The sequence below is a fragment of the Anoplophora glabripennis genome, unplaced genomic scaffold (assembly GCF_000390285.2).
Source record: "Anoplophora glabripennis isolate ALB-LARVAE unplaced genomic scaffold, Agla_2.0 scaffold844, whole genome shotgun sequence".
Classification (NCBI taxonomy): Eukaryota; Metazoa; Arthropoda; class Insecta; order Coleoptera; family Cerambycidae; genus Anoplophora; species Anoplophora glabripennis.
Window position 1 is genome coordinate 137,522 of NW_019416983.1, and position 12,234 is coordinate 149,755.

Consider the following 12,234-nt stretch of genomic DNA (forward strand, 5'->3'; position numbering starts at 1 on the left):
GTAATTAAAGTACCCAAAGATTCAAGTCATCCAAATAATCATACGTATTAAAAATAATTTAAGGGCTTACTAAAAAGCAAAACTCAGTAATTTTTAAACGCACAAGTACAAAACAAACTACAACATATGCTCAAAATGTCCACCACCATTCTCGATGCAAGCACGACGCCTTTGAATCTAATTTTCTCGCACTCGCTGGAAAACACCTCAAGAAAAGGAAATAGTGGTATGCAAAAAACACTCCGACACGGTCCAATTCCAGATACCAACACCAACTGAATTGCGTATTGCTGGACAGCATAGTACCTTGTGTTAATCGCAGTGCCGTTGTCACTTTGCTTGATATGAATTTTATTGAATTTTAAATTTATTACCATGGTAATTATTTTTTAGAATTAAGGAGGTTTATCTCATTTGGAATTGACAAATATTCATAAAAAAATTAATAAGCTTATTAATATGAAGAAAATCCTCAAAAAAAAAATATAACTAGTTTGGATACCTAAGAGACGAGATATTAATAAAATAATTTTTCACGATTTAGTATGAAGTCTTATGAGAATGCAGATTTTTTTTGGTCTTTCCACTTAGAATGTGTAACAATTGACGATCAGTTTCCACAGCAACTTCTATAAATAGGAAACCGATATCTAACGAACCGTATGACAGTTCGTAGAAATCGATTAGGTACTTGTAAGATACATAATTTATAATAATTCTCCTTCAAACTGCTGTCGTTGACTAACTTAACCTCCATATGAATATAATACAATGTCAATGTCTAAAGCAGACGCGATTTCGAGCGAGCTCGCAAAAACGTGCAATTATTGTGGTAAAAAAGTTAGTAAAAAAGTAATATGCACAAGTTGCAATGAGATTTTTCATAGCAGTTGTGCAAAACGTAAAATGTGCTGTGAAAATCAAGTTTTGAAGTTTGATAACTGCGTGGAAGATGAAAATAACTGGGACCCAAATGATTTACTGCAAAACAAAGTAGGAACCCCGAGTCAATCTGGGAGGGTAGAGGTATCTAATTTAATTATTGAAAATAATATGCTTCGGAAACTGTTACAGGAAGCGGAAAGCAAACACAAAATATTAGAAGCAAATATCACTTTATTACATGAGAATAAGAAATTACTTGAAGAAAAAGTTGCCCTGTTAGAAAAAGGAGAAAAACCTTATCAACTTTCAAATAAAAAAAGCTATGTAGATAAAACAAAATCAATTGTAAACAAGAAACAACAATCATCAGTGACTGATAAACAAACAGTAGAGACAATACAGGGTGGCTCAACCACATCTGAAACAACAAAAGATAAATTAGAAAATCTAGAATCTTTGGAAGAATCACAAAGAAAAATAGCAGAACGGCTAATAAATATAAATGAAGACATAGATGAAGAAGTTCGTGAAGAAGACTTTCAAAAAGTAAACCATAAAAAATTTAGAAAACGACCAGAAAATAAGTTATATGGTCAGGGACAAACCCAAAACGAAGTTTTTGCTGTTGGTAAAAAAGTGTGGTTATACTTATATCGCAATAAAAGGCACATAACAGAAACCGATATTAAAGGTTTTATAATTAAGCAGGAGCCATATAAGAACGCACAGGTCATAATAAAAGAATTACCGACTAGAGAAAACCAAACTAAATGTTTCATGTTCGGAATAGACTGGGACTTCAAAGAGGAAATATATAGTCCAATGTCATGGCCACAACATGTAGGATACAAAAGATTTGACTTTAAGAAGTATCGAGAATACCAGCAAAAAATACGGTCTGAAGGCAGACACGCGGATTTTGTATAGATTTCACACTTAGAGAAGACCCAGACGAACAAAGTAGGAAGACAAGAAACATAGAAGGGCAGCAGCAAATATCTCAGAGGATTGGTATATTTCATCAAAATGTGCAATCCCTGGGAAATTCAATTGATAAACTTGAATCGTTCTTTTTAGTACATAGTGATTGTAAAATAGTGACGATTACAGAACACTGGAAATCCAGGGAACAGCTGAGTCAGCTGGGTATCCAGAACTTCCAACTGATATCAGCGTTTTGTAGAGGAGAAAACAAACATGGTGGTGTCGCAATTTACGCCCATAAGAGTGTAGAAGCTAGGGAAATATCAAAACTAACTAAGCTGTCAATAATTAATGTTTTTGAGGTAACAGGGAGTGAATTTACAATTGGGAATCATAAATTAGTGGTAGTGTCGATATATAGACCAGGCAATGGATCAATAAATCAATTCCTAAAAAGAATAGAACAAGTGCTATCATTGGTTTTCAATGAAGACAAGTTAGTTTTTATCACAGGTGATTTAAATATAGATATCTTAGCGGATTCTAAGGAAAAAAGTGAATTGTTAAACTTGATAGAATCTTTCGATTTTAAACATGTAATAAATGAACCTACTCGCATTTCGTATAACACAAAAAGCTGTTTAGATAATATTATAACTAATTATACAGGCACCTTTTCAACCTTAGTTGCAGAACTTCATTCCTCCGACCATACAGCACAGTTGATTACATTTGATTTGGATAAGTGCGAGACATTTCCTCAAGGCATATATAAAAGATACTTTAATGAAGAGAATATTACAAAATTTATATCAAATATCGAAAATACTTCTTGGGAAGAGATATATAATGTAAGTCCGGATCAAGTGGATGATCAGTGGAATATATTTATGAGTAGATACTTAGAAAGTTTTAACTATTGTTTTCCATTAAAATATGTCAGCCTAAAAAATACAAATAGAAATAAAAATAATTATAAGCACAACATAAATTCCGAAATTACTGATCTTAAAAAACAACTTGATGTATGGTTGGTATTAGCAAATAATAACGATTTGTTTAAGGAACAATATAAAAATCTTAAAAAAAAGTATGATGAATGTTTAAGAATAAATAAGAAGAACTCTTTTGATAACAGGATAATGGAATCGGATAATAAAAGTAAATGTTTGTGGTCTATCTGCAATGAGGTAACAGGAAAGGTGTCTAAAAAACATTGCTTTATCAAAGGGAATTCTCAAACTGTAGCTAATGACTATAATCACTTTTTATTGGACTTAATCCCTAATTTATTGTCAAACCATCAAAGTAAAGATTTTAAACCGATTATTGATATTAATAATAAGTCTATGTTCCTAACACCGGTCATGGGATCGGAGATTGTGGAATTAGCCACAAAAATAAAAAACAAATTTAGTAGCGGGGAAGATAATATTCCAGCAAATATAATGAAAAAAAGCCTTGGCGCAGTGAAGGAAATTTTGTCCTACATAATAAATAACACATTCAAATTTGGGATAGTGCCTCATCAATTAAAGTTGTCGATCATTAAACCAATTTTTAAAAATAAAGGTGATCCGGAATTAATGGAGAATTATAGACCCATCAGTTTGCTTCCTGCATTTTCAAAAGTTTTTGAACTAGCAATGGTTCGTAGGCTTACAAGTTTTATGAATAATTGCAATTTATTCAGTCATAGTCAGTCAGCATGGCTATAGACAGGGTAAATCTATAAATACAGCTATCTATAATTTTACAAATGACATCATTAATTTTTTCGAGAGTAAATGTATAGCTTTGGGTGTGTTTTTAGACTTAGCTAAAGCCTATGATTGTTTAAATCATGACCTTCTCATAGTAAAATTAGAAAGATACGGCATTAGAGGTCCGGCTCTGAAATGGATTGTCTCCTATTTATCAAACCGAGAGCAAAAAGTATGCATAAATCATAACGGCGGTGTGTTTAGCTCCGAAAAGTTGAAGATCAATATAGGAATCCCGCAGGGGAGTATCATAGGTCCACTATTGTTTATTATATATTTAAATGATATAGCAAAAGTACCCACAAATTCAAATCAGAAAATTATTAATTATGTGGACGACACAAATTTACTGGTAGGGGCAGACACCATGCCAGAAATCATAACACAAAGTGAGGTACTTTTACAATTAACAAAGGACTGGCTTTCAAAGAATGGTCTCATCATGAATAATGATAAAACTCAACTAGTACTTTTTTCATCAAGTTACTGGCAAATAAACAGACCTAACAATATCATACTGGACAATCAGATGGCAGAATTAGCAAATAGTACAAAATTTCTAGGACTGCATCTAGATGAACACTTAAATTGGAAAAAACATATAGATGAACTTGCTGCTAAATTAAGTAAAGTAATATATGGAATCAGGGTAATTAGTAAATATGTAAATAGTACATCTACAAAAATCATTTACTTTGGTAGTTTCGAATCTATTTGTAAATATGGAATTATGTTTTGGGGTAATAGCACTGACATACAGAAAATTTTTGTCATTCAAAAAAGAATTATAAGAATTATTAATAATATGTCTTACATCCAATCTTGTAGATCGGTATTTAGGAATAGCAAAATAATGACTATATCGGCTCTGTATATTTTTGAGTGCTTAATGTATGTAAGGAAAAACTGGAATAATTTTATGACAGACTCATCTCAGTATAATACAAGAAATTTAAATCTAATGTACCCATATCACAGACTAACTCTAACAGAAAAGAATGCACATTACATGTGTATTAAATTATTCAATTGTTTACCAGCGTCACTTAAACAGATACAGAGTGTAAATTTATTCAAAAAACATATTAAACAATTTTTGTTAAATATTGAGCCCTACAATGTAACTGAATATTTGGAACACTGTTTAAACTAACTTAGGGAAACTGTTGTGACACCATTTCGCTCTTACATTGTCATTGTAAATGTTAATGTTTTTACGAATTAAAGATTATTATTATATGCGTGATAGCGGCAACGCCACGGTTTTCGATGTAACGTATTATTTGAAACTCGCAGATGTGAAATATGATGTATATTTCAAGCGCGCCAACCAAGTGCAACGTTGCCAAATCTAAAGGCTTACTACTTTAGTCACTAGCGAATCTACAGAAACTCTCACTTGACTTTAGATGTACCCAATAAACCTCCTTAAGCATAAAGAAGTTCAAAAAAAGTGATAAACATTGTATTTCATGGTATTCTATGCACATAGTTATGTCAATATTCCTTAATTAATCAAACTTTTGTACATCAAGTTGGAAATTTTGATCATTCTTTTCTCGGAAATGGTTGAGTTTACGACCCATGTCATATAAGGTTTTTTTGTTTATTTTAATGTATTCTATCAACTGTTAAAATTAAGGCAGTCAAACTTCTAATATCCTATATATAGAATGCCATATAGTACTGAAAACATGGTCACAATATTGAGGTTAAGTATTATTTTAATATGGTATTAATACCGTGAGTATACAGCCTATATTGTCATTACGAAGGTGAACTGCAGTTAAAGGGAAGAAGTTATTTTTTTTTTTGTAGGTATATACATAAGCTGGAACTATAAAACGAAAACATTTTCTGAAAGTATACTGTCCGCATACGTTGAAGAAATGACAAAATTAAAGAAATTCTGGTCTATTTACTCAGTGCTAAAATGGACTATAAACATTTACTAAGATACTGACATATCGATATGGAATTACATGCAATTTTATTAAGGAAGTTTGACAAATATTTTGCCAAGAAAAAATAAACAATTTTTAAAAGAATTATAGATATTCATCAATAATAGCATTTTTTAAAACAATGTTAATATTTTACAAGACGAAATATAATAGATATTAATTATTTTAGATTGCATGTGTTATCACAATCAGTGGAGTGTACCTCACAGGAGTATTGCAGAAGTAAAAAAAAAAATGTGGCTCTTGCTTTACTTTATAATATACTCTCCAAGCACAAGTATCTGATTTCTGGGCTAATCCTTTCGATTAGAATAAAGGGTAGATATATTATTATTATCATTATATTAGGTTTGATCAAAAAGTAATGGGAATTTGCAAATTGATCATGTATCGTAACTATCGAGTTGATTCTTTTTTTTGGGTATTAAGACCAATAGCATTATCAGCGATGTACTATCAATTTTTAGGCAGCTGCCACTCTTAGTTTATGTTTAGAGAACAAATGAAAAGACTTACTTCATTCTTTTTGGCGATTTTCTTCTGCCGAAATGTCAGATCAGAGAGTTTCCGATATTTTGTGTAAAAACGGAATTAAGTGCACCAAAAACGGTTCTTAACGCAACACAACACCGTTGTGGTGCCGCAACCACCCTATTCTCCGGACATGATCCCTGTGACTTTTTCCTATTTCCCAAACTCAAAACAATACTCAAAGGATAACATTTCTCAACAATAGATGAGATAAACGCAAAATCCATTCCTGTAAGTTTTTTTTTTACTCAAAAACGACGCATCGCAGGAGAAAATCTCAAAAGCTCTTATCTTTTGAATTGAGCAAAGATTTCAAAAATAATTTTATTTGGTAAAATTGGCGTATCATTTTTTTCTTTAAAAATATCTCAATCAGTGCTCGTTTGCTCGCCAGTAATAGAGCTGAAATGTATGTTTTTATTGGAAAACATTAACTATCACTACGTACTAATATCACTGAACTATCTCAAGCCGTTTCAAAATTATTAATTAATCCCCTTTTTCCTAAAACTTTAACACCCCGTATTTTCGCAATGAAACATTATTCGACCATTGTTTATACAGCAAACTATCATTAATTTTCCATGAAGAATCACACTCTTAAATATTTGCATATATACGACCTGTATAAATATCCTTAAAATATAACTATTATATTGTATACTTAATTTTAAAAAATATACTATTAATATGTCAAACAATCAGTGGTTTGATATGTACGGTTTTTTTTTTGGTCTACTTTTAGATGGTTGATTATTTCTGTTCTGTTTAAGCGTTTACTACTGATAGGAGAACTAGATATGTCTATCGTAGACGAGTTTGAATTAAACTACTTATTTCATAAAAGATAAGTACATTAATATGATATATTTACAAAATAAAAATATACCGGGTGTCCCACCGGGAACTGCGTCGATCGATATCTAGGAAAGTACTGCTCAGAAAAATTTGAAAATTTGGCAACATCGTAATGTTCCTAGGGCGAACAAGACTAAAATATCTAGAACTCTCTAGCACTTCTGGTTATAGCGGAAATCGACATCAACTTCGTTATTTTAAACGGGACGCCCTATATATTATTGCATTTTCGGATTCTACGTGAAATTTAAAGGTCAATTTATTAAATATTCCCTATACCTAGAAGTTATAGATTTTGAGATATTAATTTTTAAAGAAAAAATTTGAGAAATGCAAGTCCGCGGAGATGCTAGTAACTCTTTTCAGGAGCGTAATGTCAAGAGGATTTTTGGTATATGTAAAGGGCATAGGTAATAGTCCACGGGCCCACGTACAAAAAGAAAAATGATTACCAGCAAGGTGTAACTTTGCGTGCAGCTTAAGTATGACGAGTCTCCCAAGATTTGACTACGAGGAAAATTCAACAGTGGTAACTTTTCCCGTGATTTTCAGGAAAACATGTCAATCTGGGTGACAAGGAGCAAGCTGATTTTTCTGGGAGGGTTTGGTAATAAGATCTGAAATGGAAGTATCTTATTGTCCGACAAAATTCTTGAGAAGTTTTTGCAGTCCGACGCTCTGAAGATGTCGATTTAACGACAACATGGTTATACGAGAAAGTGTCCAAAAAATTGAAAATTACAAATATCTCTAAAAGTAGTAACGGCAACCCTAACAATGATTATTTGGCTTCAAAGGTAACTTCAATTTGCATATGACATTGTAAAAAAATATAGAGTGTTCCATTTAAGGTAACAAAGTTATAGTTGTTTGAAGTTATCAAAATGTAACAGCAAAAATGAAACACCTAGTATTAAATATTTTAATTTGTTGGTATACCATAATGTAGTGTTATCTATGCTCATTACAAGTACCAAAAATCCATTTGACATCACACTTCTCAAAAGAGTTACTAGCATCTCCGCGGACCCTTGCATCTGTCAAATTTTTTCTTTAAAAATTAATATCTCAAAATCTATAACTCCTAGGTATAGGGAATATTTAATAAAGTGAGGGGTCATCCATAAATTATGTAAGGGTATTTTTTCACATTTTCAACTCCCCCCTCCCCCCATGTAAAGAAACCGTAAGATTTTTCATAACTCCCTTTTCCCCCTCCCCCACCTTACGTAATACATTACATGATTCAATTAATTTTTTTTATTATAAAAAAAGCTACAACTTCTAATTATAACATTTATTAATATATTTGTTATATTATAAATACATATATACTAAGAAAAATAGAAAAATTAATGTAGATTTTTTTATTACGTAAGTATTTCATTCCCCCTCCTCCCCCCCAAGTAAGGAATGATAAGAAAATGTTGATCCCCCCCTTCCCCATTGAACCCTTACGTAATTTATGGATGACCCCTTACATAGCTGAACGCAGAAAAAAAATATCCTCCAGAATTGATTAAAAAATATACTATAGTGTGCCATTTGAACAAAAACAGTTGCCTATAGCAATTTGACATACCTATGTTACCATGGAGACGATCTAATAATGTCATTTGACAGAGTTTGCAATGAACCGCAACAAATAAACCGATCTAGTTCTGCATTTTAAATATTGTATTTTTAACAGGTCGCCTATTTAGAAATGGAACTGATATCTGAATATTAATAGATACCTATTAAATTATTATAAAATATATCTTCCATAGAAAAGTTAAGTTTCGAAAATAATAGGTATACTTTTTTTACTAAATAGAAATTCAAACGATAACCAAGAACGTTCTATGGTTATTATGACAAATTTCCTGTAACGGCTATAATTATAGAAATATGAGTCCGGTAACGATAAAATCTTGTCTATGATTGGAATGTCGTTAAATGACTAGACGACAGTTTGTCTGGAAGATTGCTGTGAAAAAAAAAGGACAACTTGTCGATGTATTTATCATACCTACATGAAATTCAAGTTGTTTAAATCGATGTTTTTTCTTTACGATGCGAAGTGAAACTAGTTGTTGCTTGTACACTGTCTGTGTTTGAATACTTGATTAATGTAAGTGCAAATAATTCATTGAACTTATGTATTATGATTGGTTCGAAGAGTTAAATTAAAAATATATTTCATAATATATCCTGTAAATATATTTTTTTCGCATATATCCATTAGAGGTAAGTACTAAAAATTGACAACCAAATATTAATAAAATTTAACTCAAATTCTACGAACATTAGATATTTACCAACGAAAATTAACTACCTTGACATACACCTTTTTACATGTTTTGTATATCTCATAATATGCTACGTTCTCTACGCCACTGAATACCTACCTATATTTTGAAGGGGGATTAAATTTAAACGAACATTTTACTTGGTCAAATCCATTTTTTTCGGGAAAGGTGCATTTTAACCTCATGCAACAAGTATGCCTTTTTGAAGTAATAAAGTGACGTTTCAAAAACATTGTTTTCTCAAACGACAAAAAACAAAATGTCAAAAAACAGAAGACTATAAGATGACCTTGACTATCTATGTTTCACACTTAGTCACCCCAAAAACTACCCAATATCGAATTTCGTTTAAATGTCTATAAAAATGANAGTTTGATAACTGCGTGGAAGATGAAAATAACTGGGACCCAAATGATTTACTGCAAAACAAAGTAGGAACCCCGAGTCAATCTGGGAGGGTAGAGGTATCTAATTTAATTATTGAAAATAATATGCTTCGGAAACTGTTACAGGAAGCGGAAAGCAAACACAAAATATTAGAAGCAAATATCACTTTATTACATGAGAATAAGAAATTACTTGAAGAAAAAGTTGCCCTGTTAGAAAAAGGAGAAAAACCTTATCAACTGTCAAATAAAAAAAGCTATGTAGATAAAACAAAATCAATTGTAAACAAGAAACAACAATCATCAGTGACTGATAAACAAACAGTAGAGACAATACAGGGTGGCTCAACCACATCTGAAACAACAAAAGATAAATTAGAAAATCTAGAATCTTTGGAAGAATCACAAAGAAAAATAGCAGAACGGCTAATAAATATAAATGAAGACATAGATGAAGAAGTTCGTGAAGAAGACTTTCAAAAAGTAAACCATAAAAAATTTAGAAAACGACCAGAAAATAAGTTATATGGTCAGGGACAAACCCAAAACGAAGTTTTTGCTGTTGGTAAAAAAGTGTGGCTATACTTATATCGCAACAAAAGGCACATAACAGAAACCGATATTAAAGGTTTTATAATTAAGCAGGAGCCATATAAGAACGCACAGGTCATAATAAAAGAATTACCGACTAGAGAAAACCAAACTAAATGTTTCATGTTCGGAATAGACTGGGACTTCAAAGAGGAAATATATAGTCCAATGTCATGGCCACAACATGTAGGATACAAAAGATTTGACTTTAAGAAGTATCGAGAATACCAGCAAAAAATACGGTCTGAAGGCAGACACGCGGATTTTGTATAGATTTCACACTTAGAGAAGACCCAGACGAACAAAGTAGGAAGACAAGAAACATAGAAGGGCAGCAGCAAATATCTCAGAGGATTGGTATATTTCATCAAAATGTGCAATCCCTGGGAAATTCAATTGATAAACTTGAATCGTTCTTTTTAGTACATAGTGATTGTAAAATAGTGACGATTACAGAACACTGGAAATCCAGGGAACAGCTGAGTCAGCTGGGTATCCAGAACTTCCAACTGATATCAGCGTTTTGTAGAGGAGAAAACAAACATGGTGGTGTCGCAATTTACGCCCATAAGAGTGTAGAAGCTAGGGAAATATCAAAACTAACTAAGCTGTCAATAATTAATGTTTTTGAGGTAACAGGGAGTGAATTTACAATTGGGAATCATAAATTAGTGGTAGTGTCGATATATAGACCAGGCAATGGATCAATAAATCAATTCCTAAAAAGAATAGAACAAGTGCTATCATTGGTTTTCAATGAAGACAAGTTAGTTTTTATCACAGGTGATTTAAATATAGATATCTTAGCGGATTCTAAGGAAAAAAGTGAATTGTTAAACTTGATAGAATCTTTCGATTTTAAACATGTAATAAATGAACCTACTCGCATTTCGTATAACACAAAAAGCTGTTTAGATAATATTATAACTAATTATACAGGCACCTTTTCAACCTTAGTTGCAGAACTTCATTCCTCCGACCATACAGCACAGTTGATTACATTTGATTTGGATAAGTGCGAGACATTTCCTCAAGGCATATATAAAAGATACTTTAATGAAGAGAATATTACAAAATTTATATCAAATATCGAAAATACTTCTTGGGAAGAGATATATAATGTAAGTCCGGATCAAGTGGATGATCAGTGGAATATATTTATGAGTAGATACTTAGAAAGTTTTAACTATTGTTTTCCATTAAAATATGTCAGCCTAAAAAATACAAATAGAAATAAAAATTATTATAAGCACAACATAAATTCCGAAATTACTGATCTTAAAAAACAACTTGATGTATGGTTGGTATTAGCAAATAATAACGATTTGTTTAAGGAACAATATAAAAATCTTAAAAAAAAGTATGATGAATGTTTAAGAATAAATAAGAACTCTTTTGATAACAGGATAATGGAATCGGATAATAAAAGTAAATGTTTGTGGTCTATCTGCAATGAGGTAACAGGAAAGGTGTCTAAAAAACATTGCTTTATCAAAGGGAATTCTCAAACTGTAGCTAATGACTATAATCACTTTTTATTGGACTTAATCCCTAATTTATTGTCAAACCATCAAAGTAAAGATTTTAAACCGATTATTGATATTAATAATAAGTCTATGTTCCTAACACCGGTCATGGGATCGGAGATTGTGGAATTAGCCACAAAAATAAAAAACAAATTTAGTAGCGGGGAAGATAATATTCCAGCAAATATAATGAAAAAAAGCCTTGGCGCAGTGAAGGAAATTTTGTCCTACATAATAAATAACACATTCAAATTTGGGATAGTGCCTCATCAATTAAAGTTGTCGATCATTAAACCAATTTTTAAAAATAAAGGTGATCCGGAATTAATGGAGAATTATAGACCCATCAGTTTGCTTCCTGCATTTTCAAAAGTTTTTGAACTAGCAATGGTTCGTAGGCTTACAAGTTTTATGAATAATTGCAATTTATTCAGTCATAGTCAGCATGGCTATAGACAGGGTAAATCTATAAATACAGCTATCTATAATTTTACAAATGACATCATTAATTTTTT

General features: G+C 31.5%; 1 protein-coding gene across 1 annotated transcript in view; it reads right to left on the reverse strand.

Moving 5' to 3' along the window:
- Positions 1-12,234, reverse strand: part of LOC108912484 (serine/threonine-protein kinase SMG1) — a 112,467-nt gene that overhangs the window by 83,869 nt on the left and 16,364 nt on the right. The window lies entirely within an intron of this gene.